The 19,457-nt window shown below is 39.8% G+C and overlaps 1 protein-coding gene across 3 annotated transcripts in view; it reads right to left on the bottom strand.

Annotated features, from left to right (window-relative positions):
• TNC (tenascin C) overlaps window positions 1–429 on the bottom strand; it is a 72,880-nt gene extending 72,451 nt beyond the window's left edge. For all 3 annotated transcript variants that reach the window (XM_042786860.1, XM_033012049.2, XM_033012050.2), the window contains exon 1: window positions 239–429. The gene's annotated coding sequence lies outside the window, so the exon portion shown is untranslated. The remainder of the gene's footprint in view (window positions 1–238) is intronic.
• Between the last annotated feature and the right edge of the window lie 19,028 nt (window positions 430–19,457).

Genomic DNA, 19,457 nt, shown 5'->3' with positions numbered 1-19,457 from the left:
CATTCATTCATTGGATCAGATTGGTGTCATTGAGTCATTTCCTACATTATTATACATCGGATAATAACGACAAACTAAAGGCAGGCATGCTCCAATTCAAAAATATTCCCTAATAAGATCCCTGACTATTCAGACTGAGAGTCCTAACTATGAAGGTCATGACAGAACACCGTGTCATTGCAAACTTGGGTGGGAGAAGAGCTCCTGATTTTTTAATTCAGGAAGGAAGCAGACTTACCTTACAGACTCTGACAGAGATTAGATCCCGCTGTGAGCAGTCTCCATGAAATAAATATGATGTTAAAGTCAGCTATCGGCTTCTGACTTTGTTGCCGTCCTGTCAAAACTCAGAGAAGTTGCAGTGTCTAATTTTGCGTGTGAGCATGTGAAAGACAGAAAGGTTTGACAGTAAGGCAAACTGGTCAGATCAGCCAGATTCTGCTGGGTTTATATAGCTGAGCTGCAAATCCTGATCCTTGGCTCATTCCACTGTAATAGGATGCCTGAAGGCATTTTTTTCAGTTTTGCTTTAAAGGAACAGCCTCTCTCTTTGGCTTAGCTTCTGAAAGACACACACGCACACTCACATACACACACTGTCATCCACAGGCACACACACAAAAAAAGAATTTGCATGCAATTTATGGCTAAAGAAGGAAACCCCTGAACCATTAAAAAATAAAGTCAGCTCAGGGCAAATGACTCAGAAAGCAGAATATTTTCCTTACAGCATCAGCAGAGTACATTATCAGGAGTTTTAATTCCCCTCGCCCCCATTATTTTACCATTGTGAAAGAGTAGCAAATTTAAATAAAATCAGGGGAATCACAAGCAGGATTCTAAATCCAGAAACTCCTACATAATGACATAATGAGTCTAATGTGCAGTTAGTGTAAATCAACTCCACTCCACTGGAATCAACTGAAAAATTCAGATTTACACAAACTGAGGATCTGGAAAATCCCCATATTGTCAAGCTTGTGATCTCCTCTGTGTTCTTTTGCACTTCTGCTCTCTCAAGAGAGAGAGGCTCTTGAAAAAAAAAAAAAAAAAGAAAAAAGATTAACAAAAGTAAGACCTTAAAAAAAGAGATAAAACCCCAAAAAGAATGACACAGGAGGGATTCCCTTTATTTACAGATCTGATAAAAAGAGATTACAGTGGCTGTGTGTGTAAAGATAATCCAGCCACTTTTGTGAGGTTTATGGTTTCTCGGTCATTGCATTCTCTCTGCTTCCCATCCCAGAGCTATCAGTAACACACCGAGTGCTCATCTGGGACCTTTTCAGGGTTGTTTGTTATCTCTGACTACCCTTGAACCTCAGGCTTGTGACAAAAAGTAAAGATCACATAAAAAGGATTCTCATCAACCATGATCTCCCTCCTACCTGATACTAAAAATCTGCCTTTCCCTTGCCCACACCTCAGCCCACTGTTCATTCGTTTATCATTTGGATTTTTTTTGGTGGAGGGGTGGAGGGGATGGGGAGGTGGTGGTGGCACAGGGGGAGAAAGGAAGTTTAATCTTTAACTTTCAGATATATATTCTATGATAAAAGATGAAATCACTCTTCTGTTTGATGATCTATAAAGCAAGACTTATTCAAACACCTCTGAAGACAATGAAAATACAAAACGCTACCCTCTGATTTCAAGGGGGTATGGGACAGTCCAGTAGGAAAGTAATGGGATCATACCCAGGAACATGGACGCTCAAAAGGATAAAAACTGATTGCCTGGGCCTTTCTGATCATGTTCCTTTCTGCATATATCTCCTCCCAGCTGGCCTTTCCCAGGCTCCATTGACTCACAGATCACTTCCAAGACATTTTCCTTTTTGCACAGCACAGAACTACCAGGAAGATTGCACCCATCCAATAATTTCAGGAAAGAATGGGAGAAATCCTGACCCTGAAATTCTAAATCATGATTTAAAAGTCATTATTTTTGGAGACCATAAAAATCAGAGTTCTTTTGCTCACTGAACTACTTAAATTTTCTTTGCTGTGGCTTTCATGCATAACAATGACTCCATGTATGTATTCTCTTGTGTCTAATAATATCTCTGAGCTCATGCCAAGCTCCCTTCCTCAGCACAAGGCACATATTTTAGTCATTTCCAAATAGATGCTGATGAAAAATCAATCAAATATCTGCCCCCCCCAAAAAAAAAGCACCAAAACTCGTAAGTTCTTACAAATTATTTTTCCAACAAACACATGTTGCTTCTCCAACTAATTACAAAAGTGTTCAAAAAACAGAAATCAAAAGTTTCACTAAAATCTTTGATGCATCTATATTTATGAACACCCATTTCCAAACTCTGAGTTAATTTTTTGATATGTTGTGTTTCATAGTCATTCCCTAAGAGAAGAAATGAGACACTATTGGAGAGAGGGTCAGAAATGTTGACTAATTCCTGGTAAAGGCATCAGATCCTCTTAGACTGATGATTTCACAGAAGTAAATCTTGTTCTGGACATCTCCACCAATCTCAGAGGCAATGGGGTTACTGTAGAGAGCCACTAGTAGGTCTCCAAATTTTGTGTAATTCTTCTCAGATTATTCTCATGATGGTCCTGGCACCAGCCTACATTAGCTTTCCCTCATTTATACAGTCCTGTGAAATTCAATTAGAAAGGGTACTCAGTGCCAAAAACTGAATGTGAGCTGTAACACAATTTTCCAATAAAATCTGAGGGCACTCAGAAGATGGTTCCTCATAAAATGAACCATTCATTGTCTCTTACTTCAGTAGTCCTTTTACATACATTTGCAAAAGACTTTATTTCACTGTCCACACCCACAAGTCTAAACAAGATAGTTAAAGTTTATGTGTGAACTGTGGAAAGCAACTTGCAGGATCTGTTTTTGGAGCATTTGCTAATACTAGCTTTTCTGCCAACAGTTGTTGAATCAAAATTTAAACTAAATTTTTCTCCAATAATTCACCACCCACTTACCTGACTTCAAAGAAATATGCCCTATGAGATGAGCTTCAGGTAAGAGTTCAGGCCTGTTCTTGTTTTATCTTTTTGGGCTCACTTATCCTTAATCATACTCTGTTGCAAACATTGAAAGATACACTGAGTCAGAAGCAAATGATAACATGAAAGAACAGGGAGAAAGTATATTAATCAGAAAGATAGCTTTAGGTTGTGATCTCTAACAAGCAGGACTAAAACTGAATTCTGCGCCCTGTGGTATCCTCTGTCATTAGATAAATGTTGATAGCAATTGATTTTTTTAAATGAAAGGAACAGGGAGAGATTAAATTAACACAGATCTTAATACTCTTGATTTTATTGCTATATTTTCATTCACTTACAAACTCATATTAGAGATGAAATTCAAAGATGTACAGAAGATCATAACAGATAGACAAATCTAGGAATATCTTGATATTTACAAAAGCATAAAGGAGACCAACTATTTAAAAAAAAAAAAATAGCGAATTGCAAAAAATATGCTCAGTATTACCCTGACAAAAAAAAAAAATGTTACAACAAAGGTAATTAGACTTAGTTCCAATTTAATACTTGTGTTGGTTCACCCAGTCCTAGGAATGATCTACTTTGTAGCAGCATATTTGAGAGAGTGAAAGCTGCCCTGAATGATGAGACTTCAACGCAGGGAGAATGAACGCTAGGGTTAGCACAGCCTGAGAAGTCTTTTGCTATGCACATAGTGCAGCCGGTTTCAGTAATGTGCAGATGGGAATCCAGTGAGCCAGTGGAATATAACTTACAAAACATAAATGGCCAGATGATACTGCTTTGGGGCAAGGAAACAGGTACTTGATTTTAACAATTTTAGGAACCAGGAGAAATATTCAGTGCCTGTGGCTAGGAGGAAGTGTATTTCTCATAGGAAACTAATGTTAGAGTAGGATAATGCTCAAAAGCAGCATCCAAGAGCACAGCATGGAGACAGCCAAGCCAGCCAGCTTGAGAAACAGTACCAATTTAGTCACAATGAAATGCATCCTGCTGAAGACAGCTTGTCTTTCTTAATGTTAAGAGGAAGATGAAAAATCAAGATCTAAAGAGAGACTATAATATCACGGGATTGATCCTTAAGGAGACATGACTTTAAAGATGCTCCATTCTTCCAGCTGATACTTTTAGGTCAAGTAATTTCCAGAGACATTTTCATACTTCTTCGCTGAATATCCTTTCCCTACATTTCCTGTCTTTTGAGACTATATTCAAAAGATTTCACTGGTACAGAATCAAATTCACAGTACTTTTGTCTTTACATCTGCATTACCTCAATTCCTTTATGACTGTAGCCAATTACAGGTCAGTTATTTCCAGTTCACATTGAGTTCACATTATTCTCTCGATAAAACTTTGGCTCTTGGGCTACCATCTTACCTGCTGCTTTTCAGTTGATTTCCTGCTAATTTGCATCAAACCATTCTCTGTGGTGCATTCACTGGTACTTATTTGACAGTCATTTGCAATCAGACTTTGATTTCCGTGACAGCATTTGTTATTTAGATCACTCAACGCTAATATACAAAACGACACTTCAACTTGCTTCCCCAGAAAACATCTAAATATCTAAACCATTGTTTTAAATATCCGTTATTTGCAGCAATTCATGTTGACTCTAACTAATATTCTCCCTTCCCTTGATGTGATTACTCTCAATCAGAATAAGGGCTTGCAAGAACTGCAGACTTTTGCCTACTTGCTCAGTGGTTATATTTAGGTGAGAACATTAATTTATTATAGTTATACATAGACCATCCTTTCCCAAATGTTATGAACACTGGTATGTCCATGTTCAGTCATGCTGAAGACAACATTGCTTTGAGGCTTGATTGGTCCTGATAATTGCAACCCACGTTAAAAGGCAGAAAAAGTGTCCACTGTTTTGGCATCAGAGAATGCAGAAGCTCATTCTTAACCCGGGGGAAGTCTGACCTAAACAGACAAAAGCAGAAACTGAAGGTACAAGTTTGCAATTGCTGCACAGATCAGCACTACTGAGAACTTCAGTAGAATCAACTGCACATGTAAAGGCAGTAAAGTTGAGGCCTCATAATGTCCATTAAAATATAACACCAAACACTGAATTACAAAAACATACTTGTCAATATTGGAATTTTTGAGATATGATCTCCAAAAGGAAAATGAAATTTCCTCTATTATTTGAATTTTTTATTAATAATTTTTATTATTATTATTAGCACATTTCCCAAGGGTTGCTTTCATTCCCTAAATGAAGAAATAGGAAGCAGCTGTTTGAAAGCAGATCCACTGGGCTTGTGTACTGCCTGTACACGGGAAGACAGTTGTGACAGATACCCATTTAGCCTTTCTTTAACAGTTCTTTTAAGAGCTAAGTATGGCTTGGCAGTATTTGCATGACCTGGGAAGACCACAGGCTTAATCACAAACAAGAGATAATGGAGCAAATGTTGGTGTTTAATAAAGTTATTTCAAACTCTCTTATCACATCAGTGAAAAGAAGCTATGTTCCTGTTAAGTAATATGTGAGAGTGGAGCCAGATGACTTGGGAGCCAATGCAAGGTCTGCCACGCTCTGAAAAGATGACCTCAATCATCTCTTTCCCTGATCTCTAGAATAAACGTCCTTTGCAATGCAGACATCAACACACTGATAATATTATACAAGAATTTGTTTTAGTGATATCACAAACATTTACAAAGACAATCTAGATAGCACTATGCAAAATTCCCTCAAAAAACCCCAAAGCTTCACCAAAAAAAAAAAAAAAAAAAAAGAGTAAATAGGCAATAATAACCATGCCAATGCATAAACATTTTCCTTCCAAATTGCTGGTGTCAGACTCTGTGATACAGAGTGATTCCTAATGTTCATAAATCTCTTTAGCTTTTATTATATTTGCAGTACACTTTATTAGAAGTTTATGAGACAAAATTTGGCTTTCACTATATATCAAGGTAGAAGAGTGACAAGGAAGACTAAACCAAATTGCTGAGGACTGAGTGAGAAAATAAAGCTCTCTATATAGGATGGCATAATGCTTTTATCAGCATGTTAGCAGTACTCATTAGTGGTTAATCCATAGATGACACAGGGAAAGTAATACAACTGCTGTAAAGGTTTTATACCATGTCACACCAATTTGTATCCTCTAAATGCTTGAGTTCATAAAAATACTTAAGCACAGGCTTCTATCCATCCCTAAATACTTACATGCACTTTATTTTAATCATATTTTTAAGATTATTGATGTCAAAATTACAGCTAATCACGTTAAACACATTCTTAAATGTCTTGCAGGAACATTTTTCCAGTTTTCCGACTGAAGCTTAAGTAACAAGGCCAGCAAAGCAAAGTCCATAGTGCTTATCCATTCTATATGAAACATTTTCAAATATAACAGTAGTCATTATCAGTATATGCCATATCAGCATATAGTCATGAGGACTCCTAAGGCTAATAAAGACTGAAGGGTAGATAGTTACAAAGCACCAACAAATGTGAGCACACCTAATGTACACTTCTTTTAGAAAACATGATGCAAATTCACCTAACTACCATCACAAGGTTGGCCTGGTAGGAAGGTAGCCTGTGTTACCTACAGGATTGCTCTACCTAAGCACTCCCCTAGACAGAGGTGGAGACACCTAATGCACATGTTAGTTGAGGAATTTAGTTCTACACAGAGACTGATAGAAATGCTCTTTTGGTCTCTATCTAGGTATATCAAGTATGGTTTGTTTAATAAGAATCTATCTTAATTTTGGGTAGGAATTTGGTGGCACTTGCTACCCAAACATCTTCATTTATGCCACATTAACATCTCCCATACACTTCCTCCACACTACAGCAAAGAAGCTGCGGACACTCCATAACCTTTGATGCTCTTCTGGACTAAGTGATATCCCTGAAGGGCTCTGCAGTAAAAGGTACCTGAAAGAAGCACTTCTCCAAGTGAGATGTTTCTCCCAGAAAATATGTTCAGTCACTGAGACATGCCAGCTGCTCACCAGAAATGGACCACTCACTTAGCATAAGCATGAGACTCCTCCTCTGCAGGAATGCACACCCATCACATAGAGGTATCTTTATTTGCTGCTACTAAATATAAAATCTACTTTCTTAGGAATAAGGAGAATGAAGATTTAACAAGAAAAATACTCTGGTAGCTAACTATTTCCTTAAATGATTCTAATTAGTGTGAGCCATGCTGTGCTGTAACTAAAAGACAGAGAAATGGTTTCACAAGTTTAAGCAATATTTAGTCCCAGCTGCACATCTTATACAAAAATGTCAAGGAACTTACACAGAAAAAGAATGAGATGGGACCTCAAAGGTAATATAGTCTTTCCCTAGGGCACAATAAGCTATAACAAAACCAATACAGTTTAGTAAAACAAGCCTGGCAAAGAGTATAACACTTTTTTTTTTTGAGGGGGAACTACACCAAAATTAAACACAATGTCAGTAGCAGAATGAGAAAACAAAGACAAGGTTCATGACTGCTTCAGTCAATTCTGTCAATTAGTCTAAAAGCTGTACCTGGCCTGGCTAGTTATTTAACAGATAACTCATAACAAATGTGCACATGCAACCCACCTCAACATAACAAAAGAGAAACTTTGTAAGGATTTGGATCCATGGAGTTGAAGGCGGTAGGTTTGACAATCACTGTGCAGTGATTAATATTTGCTAGTTGGAGAGACAAGACACTGACTGTCAAGGTAACCATGTCCAAACTTTAAAGTAGAAAGCTGGTCACAACAGCTGTATTAATCCTAAAGCAAAACCCTGACACAGGGAGACACTGTAGAAAAATGTGGCAGAAGGACACCTTTGATTATTTATCCTCTGGAAATTAAATAAAAGCTGCTGTTTAGCCACATTTATAAACATCATAACATGCATATCATCACTAGCATTCCTGTAAGTGAAGGTAAGCAAGCATATAGACAAATTAGTATTCATTAAAGGTATTTCAATACATGTTCTATCAATAGCATCCTTAAAACACCCACTTGAGGATAAGCAGACACATTGTGCCCATCTTGCACAGTTTGACTGGCTTTTACAAAGACAGTCCTGATCCACTGACATAAAAGAGAGGAGAAAAGAACATTTCTATTCAAATGTTCTCCTAATGAGAGAGAAAGAGATCTACCTGTCTGTCCTTCGAGTGAAAAAAAAAAAAAAAAAAAAAGGCAAAAAAAAAAAGCCTCAAACCTTGGAGGAAAGCTGCCTGTCCAAGTACCATAAATCTCGATCTGTGGTCGAGAAGACACAATGTCCCAAAACAACTAAAAACTACCTGTTTGTGCTGGCCATAGACACTTATGTCTCTAGTCTCCAAAGCATATCCTAAAATTGTTTTATACTAATAAATAATGGTCACAGATTAGCAAATAGTGATATTTAACCTCTCTATCAAGCTTCTGGGGATGAGCAGCAGATAAAGTCATTAGAGAAAGCTGGGAACCTGGCTGGTGGAGAACTGATCATTTGCTTTGTAATTCTTAGCCTCTGCAATCAGCTGAAGAGGTGAAAGTTTCACTGAAATAGTAGAGACATAAGCCAGACAGCAGAGCTGTTTGACCTGCACAGCATTTGTACAGACCAGTGGAGTGTTTTAGTGTGAGAGTTGGAACAAATATGTTAATTTTCAAGGAAAGACTATCTTTGGATGTTGAACCTCAGGTTCAAGAGCAATATCCCAGGAGGAGAGGGGAGGGGGGCTGGTAGGTACGATAGATACATATCCTTGAAATATAATTCTGGCTTCCTTGACTACTAACAAAAAGGTTTTTACAGCTCCATTTGACTAATTATTGCCTCACTTCTTGATGATGTAACAAGAAACACAGTGAAAGAAAAGCAGACTTGTGAGAATTTCCACTTGACTCCCCAGCTCTAATCTTGCTGATTTTCAGTGAAAAGTGCTAATTACTGTTTCCCTCTCCTCTGTTTTCTCTCAGAACTTCCCTCTGACCAACTGAGATATCACATCCAAGTTGTGAAAGACTGGCAAGGACCAGCTGCATGACAAATCCCACATCACTCACGAGAGTCCTCAGAAATGTCCTGCCTGATCTAGCTGTTCGCCTCCAGTTTACACCCAAGCACAAAAGAGACAGGAGCATAGTCCTACCAGTCCAATTCCCGGCACTGCCCATTTTACCCAAAATATCTACGGCCATAGCAAAGCACTGGGGAAAGGGAGAAGTGATGCTGGCCCTTCACAGAGCTCTGATCCTATTGATATGGCAGTGAGGGGGGACACAAGCTCTTTCTTCTCTCTCCTTGTGAGACACATCGCACCGTGTCGCTGGTGAGGTCACATCATAAAAGCAGACCAAAGGAGCAGAAGGAGGCCTTTTTTCCTTGCCTTTTTCCCAGCATTTCCGGTAGGAGCCCATACACCTCGCCTCATATCCTGCGTTTGGCTGCTGCTGGGACCAAAGGGAAACCTCAAAGCAGATGGGATTTAGCTTACTTACATTCTCTGTAGCTAACTCAGATTTTATTAAACACAGCTGTAATCCCAGACTTCTTCAAATAGGTTAGCTCATTTCTTATGTTGCTCCTGTATCTTTAGAAATTCAGCCTTAGCAATAATTTTGGGCCAAAAAAAAAAAAAAAAAAAAGCAAAAAAGAGTGAGTTTGTCGGAAGTATCCAAAGTTATGAATTTAACAAAACATTGCAAGCTTGTAATTGTGGCCTGACCGATCTTTTCTTGTTTTCCAGTTCTTCACATCTTTAATAGAGCAGTGTAGTCCACGCAAGACTGAGATTAGAGTCCATCAGATAACACAGTAGAAGCAAAGTATACACCAGGGTAAGGCAGGATAATGCATAAGTGACTACTCCTTATACCAACTGCCTTTCCTGCATTCTCTAAAACCCAGGAGCACCCTGTTACCTCCTCATAAGTTTGGGGCTCTCTTAACATCAACAGAAGAAGAGCAAATTCAGTTTAAACCTCTCTTGCTTGTAACCATCTTTCTTAGCTCAGATTTAAGATTATCTCCCTTTCAGAGCTAGCAAACAAGGCAAACCTTCCATAACAGAATAATCCAAATCACTCCATGTTGAAATAAGATTGCTTGCAACCTATTTGTAAGACAGTGCAACAATAGAAATTGTGTATGCTGCTTTTATTCTGAATACAATTCTTTTATCCTCATACTTTTGGAATGCTAATTGTATGACAGTATTGTGCAAATACTCCTCCAAATCTTCATTTAAAAAATTGAAGTTAATTGAATGCACAACTTCAATTCACAAAGGAATAGACATTTCAATTTGTTTTTTTTGCACCATCAGTATCAGTAAATTAATAATACATGTTTTCAAGACAATCAAGACAAAACAGAAAAGTCTCGTTGCCGTGCAGAGGGGTAAATTCAACTTTTTGATTATCCCAAACAAATGGCAGTCATTGTCTATAATAAGGAATGCAGAGAAGCACATGACTAAAATGGGGATCTAACCAAGGAAAAAAAAAAGAGAAAAAAGAGTATCTGATCTAGATCTCTGCTTTAATCTGTCATCTCCAGAACAGCCCACATTTTGTTAAAGTGCAGTTAGATTTCTCTCACCTAAAGCAATTTTATGGAAAACATTTGCATTATGAGAGTTTTGTCTACTGCTGTTGTTTTAAACTGCATTTATTCTGGCAAAGGCAGTGCCTCCCACAAGGCTGAATTCTAAAACTGATGCCTGGAGAGCGGAGGACTCAGAACCTCATACCTCAAGTAGGTATCAAATTCCAAATATTTTACTTCTTTAAAAGCTTTTTACAGACACCATTATGCAATGAGGATTAGAAGTACTCATGTAACAGCCAGTGCTTTAGTATCCCAAAACGATCATGTCCAAGATTGCTCATTACAGTTAGGAAGTGATTCCATTCTGTAAAGCCAACAAAAGATACACCACGTCATGAATTCCAGTCAATTATAGCCAAATTCAGCCTGTGTTCTCCTACTGTAGTTTTCCACAACCTCAACATGGTAACTGATACACAATAAAGTTGGTACCTCACTACCTGCTGCTAAATAAAAATAAAATGTAAAAAGAGCAGTGTGGTAGGAAACTCAGAATTCAACACATCAAGCTTCTTGGATTTCAACTTGGCATTTTGCCAAGGCACAGAAGCACTTATGGACTTTGCACATATTTCTCTGATAGTATTATGACTCCTCTTTGTCTTTTCTTTATTTTTCCTTCTGTCTACATTACTGGTGTCTGTTCCCAATTTGCTGTGTAATGAAGTGACGCAGGGTTTAGGAACGTCCCCTGGAACAAACTACCAACCCCCACTGCCTACTGCAGCGGGGAGACTCGTGGCTCTGACTTCATGGCACCCGGGACTAACAAGCACAGAGCTACTGCAGCAGCCCTGGCAAGAATAAAAAAGCAACCAGACTCTATACATCCACCCAGTACTGAGGTGGAAGTAAGTGAGGAAAGATTTTCCATTCTATATCCAGAGGCCCATCTTACGGGAAATTTCAGTCAGTAAAAGCAAAATGTTACTGGAATGTTGCCTTCTTGAGCTTGCATGGAATTTTTTATTATTATTAAATTTGGAGAAACAGGTGTGAAAAATTCATCTCTTTCCCCACAGGGCTTGTTCAGATGTTGCAGATTGCGTGGACTCTGCGAGACGCAAAAGGGCTTCTGTCTGGCAGTGTTACCTGCAGACAAATACCGGTTTCTAATTAGCTTCGGGTGTTCCCCCACCTGCCCACCCCAAGGCAAGCCAGGAGGAAAGCATTTGGCAATAACGATATTGTCTGCTGAAACAAGCTGTCAAATAATTTCCTTTGCATTCCGAGTATCCCATAAGGTAGCTGAAGAAGTGAGCTGGAGCATCTCAGTTCTCTGCAGGTAGAAGATGCTCAGCCCCCACGGAGATACTTCCACGCAATGACACCGAGCCCCTATTAAAACCCTGACTGCTCCTGCTTTAGGTGAGCCAGCACAGAAAGGCTTCATGGAGCCAGAAAACATTTTTCCTGTTTGTGCCACCTCCCCATCCACCTCCCAGATCACTGGCACTCAAGACAGGGCTGCAAGGGGGATTTTAACCCTTCCTGCACTGACTCTCCTACTAGCACAGGGCCCCATGCTAACAATACAAATGCAACATGACTCACTTCAGTACTAACATTTATGTGGCTTAATAGGCATTTCTAACCAGTCAAGAGTGTGAGCAGGTATAAGTAAGCCTATGTCCTATTTAGTGGAAGTGCCACAGTCCTATAATACTGAAAAACACTGTGGGAAGAAGCCCCTGAGCAGGCAGCCGGGCAATGATAGCAAGAGAACTAGGGAGAAATAACCTTTTTATTCTGTGGGGCCCTCCATTATGAGGTGCATATGCTTAAAGACACATTACAATTCAGGATGGAGAGTACAATAGATTTTACTCCTTTCAGCAGCTGGCTCAGACAGCAGAGACATGGATTCAGGGGGTCTCAGATCCAGAAAAAAAACAAACAAACAAACATGTACAGGGAGAATAACAAGCAATGCCTCGGTAAAACAATTTGCATCCCCCAGCTAAGGGACACTTAAGGAAGTTATTAAGATATAATCTTGGAAGTGACTCTTGGCACCTGTGCCTGTTCCAACATTGTGGTACAGATGAGTAAATTAAATCTCAGTAAAAGAGGAAAAAATTATTTTACATTTTTTACATCTACTGACAGACAAAAGCAAACAACCCAGTAATGAGGGCAAGGAACATACAAAATGTTCTGAGTTTTCTAACTTACCTTGTTTCCCTTCCAGAAGCTGACTGCAAAGGATACAGTTGGTGTAAGAGCTATATTGAGGTGAACAACAGCCGCCTTTCAGGTTTTCTCTTCTGAAAGCTGTCCAGGAAATTAATACTTCTTGTACTGTGTATAAAAAACAAAACAAAACAAAACAAAAACTCTTGTGCATTAAAGACTCAGATGATGAAAAGCTTGCAGAGGCCTGGGAGCCCCCGTGCACAGCACTTCCTAGGGTCAAATCCAGCCCCCCGCTGCGCTGTGGCCACTTTACAGCCCGGTACACAGCGGGCCTTTTACACTCTGCTGCAGTCTCTCCTCCCACCCCCAGAGAAGAACTGCCCTGGGCTGTGCCCGCGGGCTGGCCAGAGGGTTCGGCCCCGGACGCTGGTGGGTCAGGCACATACACGCACGCCTGTGTGTACTTGCTTATTTTGCACAGAGACATCTGCTCTTCCCTTTTGCTTTTTGTTTCTAGTCCTTACAGTTTGTTTGACTGTGATGACTTTGCTGAGGTAAGAATGTATGAGATGCACTTATTCCAAAGGGAATTTTCTCTCTAGCTCCTGGAATATCTGATAGTCAGACCTTTTCTCAAGGCTCACTGAAAGTGAGCTATTCGTTCCATAATTAACCATTTCAGAGACAAGTTACTGGACTGCCTGGACTGCTGTCTAGACCCAGTCTGGCAATTCCCATTTTCCTACAGAGTCTAATGAAGTTGCTCATGTATCACATATCTTTTATTTAATTTTATTTTTTTAACCATGAAATTAAACCTCATTAAAGAAGAATCTGATGAAAGGCAAATGTATTTCAGAGCGAGTTGATATATTTACCACAATGGTATAGGACTGCCTGACCTCCAGGCTGCTGTGGATTTAATGTGGGAGCCTGAAAGGTCAAAGTTTTAACTAGTCAGGAAGAGGTTGAGAGGAAGGAGATTACTCAAAAGCAAATTCTGCTCTCAAAGGGGCGTAAATCCAAAATAGCTTCCCTGGAAAAAATTATATCGCTTCAGGTTTTGATTGGTATAAATAATCTTGCCTCCTAAATGACAGGTCAAAAGTTTGATGTTCTAGACTGGAGGAGAGGAAGTGGTTAATGTTTCACCGCACTGTAAAAAACCAACTGTGTCAATAGACTATATTCCACCTGGAGAAAGAAAGTTTCTAAATGTGGTCAAATTTAACATCAGAAATGCATAGGTGCAGACTCCTATATAGTATCAGGAAACACAAGGCGAGACATAATATGTCAATGCAATATTTTTTTACCTTGGGAATATGAATAATGTGATCATTGAAAACATGGCTCAGGGACCCTCACGACTCAGGGTGTGCAAATCTCAAATTCCTTCACAGGTTAATAGGTCTCTTTGGAGAAAACATCAACAATCTGGACACTTCTACAAAGCTTTCTCCAAATGCCCCCATGTCAATTTGGCTTGGAAACTAGGCTGAGCACAGCATGAGACCCAGCTCTCCTCAGAGAACTATGGGACTTGCTAGGCATAATTTGAGCCGCTTCCTTTGCTTGCTAAATGCAAACTGCACAGGAGGATTTGAAGACTTAATAAAAATGACTATAACTTAGTTTTCCAAAAAGTTCACTGATGAAAGTTCCTGATCACAGACCCATCCTGAAGTTAATTATAACTAGGCAAAACCAACGATTTCCATTCTCCAGACACGGTGGTCAAAGGATATGAAATGACACCACCTATGCCATGCAAGTCTGAGACCATGTACACCACCACACCAGAATGGCACTTGGCTCTTACTATGACTTTCCTGGATAATCATGAAGTGCCATATCATGACTTAACTAGCAGTCCCTCTGTCCTGGTTTCAGCTGGGATAGAGCTAATTGTCCTTCTCCGTAGCTAGAGTAGTGCTGTAGTTTGGATTCAGTATGGGATTTGGTGTGAGAAGAATGTTGATAATGTACTGATATTTTGAGTTGCTGATAAGAAATCAAGGACTTTTAACTCCTCATGTCCTGCCAGTATGCAGATACACAAGAAGCTGTGAGGGAGCACAGCCAGAGCAACTGACCCAAATTGGCCTACGGAATATTCCTTATCATATAACGCCATGCTCAGTATATAGATGAAGGTTGGCCAGGAAGCTGTCTCTCTCTCTTCCAGGATTGCAGTTTTGGGATCTTCCCTCCTCTGGGATCGCTAGCTGGGAATCAGTCAGCGGGTGGTGAGCAATCACACCGTGCATCATTCATTTGTATATTCTATGATTACTATTATTATTCTAATTATTATTTTAATTTTATTTAATTTCAATTATTAAATTGTTTTTATCTCAACCTAGAAGTCTCCCTACCCTTACCCCTCCAATTCTCTCCTCCATCCCCCGGGGCAGAGGGATGGAGAGCGAGTGGCTGCATGGTGGTTGGCTGCCAGCTGGATTTAAACCATGACACCCTCTCACCAGATCCTGACAGGTATTAACCAGAGATACAACTACAGAAATGATGTTTACTGGAAGCAAAGGCCTCCATTAAAAATGGCAATATTAAGGAGGGAAGGAGGCCTTAGAAATCAACGCAATCTTTCTCTTATCCTCAGAACTCAGGATACTCGGCAACTCCTGAAGCCTTTTGCCCAGCATGAGCTTGTCCAGCATGTGCAATCAACACTAGACTGCTGCCAAAATCTCCTTGGATAAACACCCTACCTCATTCATTTTACACTCCTTGCACAGTCAAAATCTCTTAGTTCCTCCTACCTACATGGGAAATGACAGGTAGAGGAGCAGGTCCTCGGTATCTTCTGTTCCACTAGCCAGGCACTCTGAAGCCGTATGTTTCCTCATTCACCCTCAACTCAGGATCCAGAGGAAGGCTCAGAAACAACTTGCAAAGATGTTTTCTCCTGCTTCATAAACTTTCCCTGTATCACATAGACCTCTTGAAAACAGCTGCAGCCTCTTGAGTTATCTCCTTTAAAAAACATCCAACAAGGTTTTGATATCTAGACAAACTGCAATATAAAAATTGTGAAAGCAGCTTACACCAGCTAGTTCTAGACTAGATGGCAAAGGGAGCAATGAATGTGAAGGCATAGAAACTGAAGTTTCCATACGGACTATTTGGTAAGAGGTTGCCTCACAACACAGATGTCACTGAAGGAGTGTTTCGGAATCCCAGATGACTTTTGAAGCCCTCTTTGAGCATCACTGCTGTGCTACTACCAGAACTAAGGAGTTGATATGCATACGGTTGAGACAAGGTTAAACTACTATCATACCACTGGCCAGACATACCCAAAGGCTCCATATAAGCGTCTGGCTCTTTCAAATAGAAAGAGAAAATAAAAGATAAAGATACATGCCAAATACCAGAAGCTCTTAGAAAATTAAGTATTTTCTGAAGTGACCTATGGCCTGTGCTTTCCCCTTTTGCCAGGGGTTCAGACTGCACCTGAGCCAGATATCACAGCTCTGTGCGTGTCCCTCCACAGAGCAGGCAGACATTGTCTGAGTTTCTTCAGCAGGACAGCTAGGGATTTTCCACTTCCCATGATCATTCCTGACTGGCTGTAGTGGTTTCCCTCAAGTTACTGAGCACTTTTAAATGCACTTTAAACACAAAAGAAAGGAACACAACAGTTGAATTGGAGACTGCTGATAAATATGTATTTTTTAAAAGCTGTGCACAGATTTTCAAAACTCATCCCTTTATATTAGTTAAGCAAAGAATGTAAATAACAGAGTAGCTTAATTTTGCTAAGAACTTTTGCAAATGTTTCCACAGCAAAGATTGGGAAACTATTTGTATTAACAGTTACTGAGTTCTTTCAAGATCTATAACATCAGCTTCTTTATAGAGGCTTCTAGGTTAGCCCTGCTCTGGAATATCAAGTGATCTCTGGACTTGCTGCTGTATGATCTCTGCTGTTCACACATGCTAATGCATTCTTGGGATGCATCTGCACAGCAAAATCTGGGTGCAACTTGCTATATTGCTTTCACCTTAGCGACACAGATAATGGCTGTAATAAGGAGGTAGCAATGGGGGATTTGTCTGCAACTGAAGTTAGCTTTGAGAGTCTACTGGAGACTGTAGCTATATAAATGGCATCTCTCCAGTACTAAAATCTGTCATGTATTTTAATAGTCCTTACTACTCATGCCACCCAGTTTGAAGCTTACTTGGAAGTTATGTCTGCATATAGTACAATCAGCTCTTTGTTTTGCTGGCAATACGTGAGGACAGAAAGGACAGGTGGGCTCTGAATGAGTTCCATGCAGGCTCCTTTCAAATCAGCTAGAATAGCCCCAAAGTTATGGCATAAATAACATCCACAAGCTCTCTAGCTACAGAGTTGCGCTAATTGTAACACAAGGTAACAGAAATAGCACAATCATTTTAAGTGGCTGGTGGTCACCCTTTAATGACTCTCTAGCTCACTGAAGTTTCAAGTGTACTTGCTAAACATGGCTTTAGCTCCCATTCATGCTGTCTGGCCAACATTTACCACAAACCCATTTCTGGCACTGTCTTGAACCATCTTCGATTCAGGGTTCCCTTGCAATAAGGAAGGGGGATGTAAGAACCTTTTTAAATTTTCTTATACCTTGTGAGCTCCAAAGTAGGAAAGATTCTGGAGGGGTATAGTTCAATGTCATCAAATTAAGCAGAAGCAAAGTGATGTCACCAAAGGCATCAAGTCTATTTCCTGGAGATATTTGGATGAAAAGGCTATGTGGGGGACTGATGTAATTTTGTAAGAATCCCAGCTATAAACAGATTAGCAAATTGTTGTGGCAGACAGTAAGCCTTTCGTGAGAATGTTTACCACTGAGTTCCACAGGCCAGGATCTGGCCAAGCCTGTCATCTTGAAACATAACCAGTGAGTAGAGACTTCCAGGAATCACATGCTGCTAGGGCAGGTGCCGACAAGGCAGGCTGGAAGCTAGAAGATGGCTGTGGAAAAGGTGGTGGGGGGTGGGGAGGTGGTGTGACATTCTTTCCTGACACTTCAAGAATTAAGTTTGGAAGCCAGAGGACAGCAAGCCGAAGAGCTAAACGCATTTGGATTTGCAGAGGTTTTAGCCAGGCTAGAACTGTGCAAGTGAAGATGTTTGGTTTGAGCTTTAAGAGTAGTGCAGTGAAAGATGGAAATGCTTTTATAGATAGTCTCATAAAGGAGAAAGAATAAGTATTCCATAATACAGATCTTGTTCTTCCCAGTATAGCAAACCACAATAAAATCCTTTCTGGAATAAGATAGGGTTAAGTTTGAAAGTTGAACCTGAAAAACAGTGAAATGTACGTTAGTAATATTCTTTGCCTTTCCAAAATCCTCTACCTGAAACCCACACTGCATTTTGCATGGTTACAGGCAGAAAACAAAATAAAGTCCAAATGACATAGAAAAGGTTACATACAGTGTCTGACAGATCCAGAAACAGCCAGATCTCCTTGCACCCAGGAGAATGCCTCAGCCAAACCAAATCCTTCATCACTTTGCAAGTCTGCAATGGAATGTGTGTCTTCTGGGCAAGGCAGAACTATAAGAAAACTTTATTTGGAATGGACATATCTGGGAAAAAACTGCTTCAGCTTTTCAGAAAGGAAAAAACCCAACAACCCTTTCCCAACCTTTAAGTTAAAGGCTACTTTTTCCTAATGACTCATAACTGTCAGACCCTGAACTTGCAGACACTTACATATTCAGCTGACTACAACCCACATCACAAAATCTGTTTCATTAGTGTCATTCATACTGGGTCACTAGGACCCCAAGCACAAGGGAGAATGGAGCCTATGGGTTATTAAAGCCAGCAGGGAACTGCCCTCAACAAACCAGAATATTTCCTCTAATATTTCAGTACATTGATATCAACACAGGAATAAATCTTAGCTTGAAATGGGCATCTATACCTCTGCATAGCTGTTTACCTACCTGTCTAGAGCTTCAGAAGAATATCTATAATCTGGCAAAGAATAGATTCTTATATAAATTTCACCAGCCCTCATGAGCCTCAGTCATGTTTGCCCTTTTCATTCTTATTAATGCCGAGTAACAACACATTCCCTACCAGTGATGGCTATGTTCATAAATATTTACAACAACTGACTGAATGAAATAATTCTTTGTTCCATCCACCCATCCACACTTAATTGTGTCAGGGCCTAAACTCTTATACTGCCAAATACAGAGAACCTGATGAAATATAAAGCAATACAGTTCAACTTTGCCTAAGGAAAGTTCAGCCAATTTTCATCAGCTGCAGATCTAGTTTTGTACATAGTTTATGTTTAGGACCTCATAACATCACTTGTTTCCTTGGGATACTATGAAATATCCAGACTACCTGTTTTGTCTACTCCGATTGCTATGGTTTCTCATGGTTTAGTTTAGAAGTCCCTCCTGAACTTCAGAAGCTTCACACACATAGCCTTACACACCCCCCTCACCCTGCTCCCCAAAGACCTTACCCTCACTAAACTTTCTGTGTCTTGTTGAGGATTGACAGTAATTCTCTGATCTCATACATCAGAAGGGGGAGGCTATTTGGTCCAACCTTGCCCAGCCCAGCACATGTCTAACTCAACCCCAGTTATGAACTGTAATGAGTTTCAGCCATCTGACAGCTCTTTATCCATTATGTTTGTATAAACCGAGTAGATTGGTTCTTTCTCCAAATGTTCATGCACAAAACATCACAAGCAT

The sequence above is a fragment of the Tyto alba genome, unplaced genomic scaffold (genome assembly GCF_018691265.1).
Source record: "Tyto alba isolate M040663 unplaced genomic scaffold, T.alba_DEE_v4.0 Super-Scaffold_11, whole genome shotgun sequence".
Taxonomy (NCBI): domain Eukaryota; kingdom Metazoa; phylum Chordata; class Aves; order Strigiformes; family Tytonidae; genus Tyto; species Tyto alba.
The sequence above is the reverse complement of the archived record's forward strand: the minus strand, read 5'-3'. Positions and strand labels throughout refer to the sequence as shown.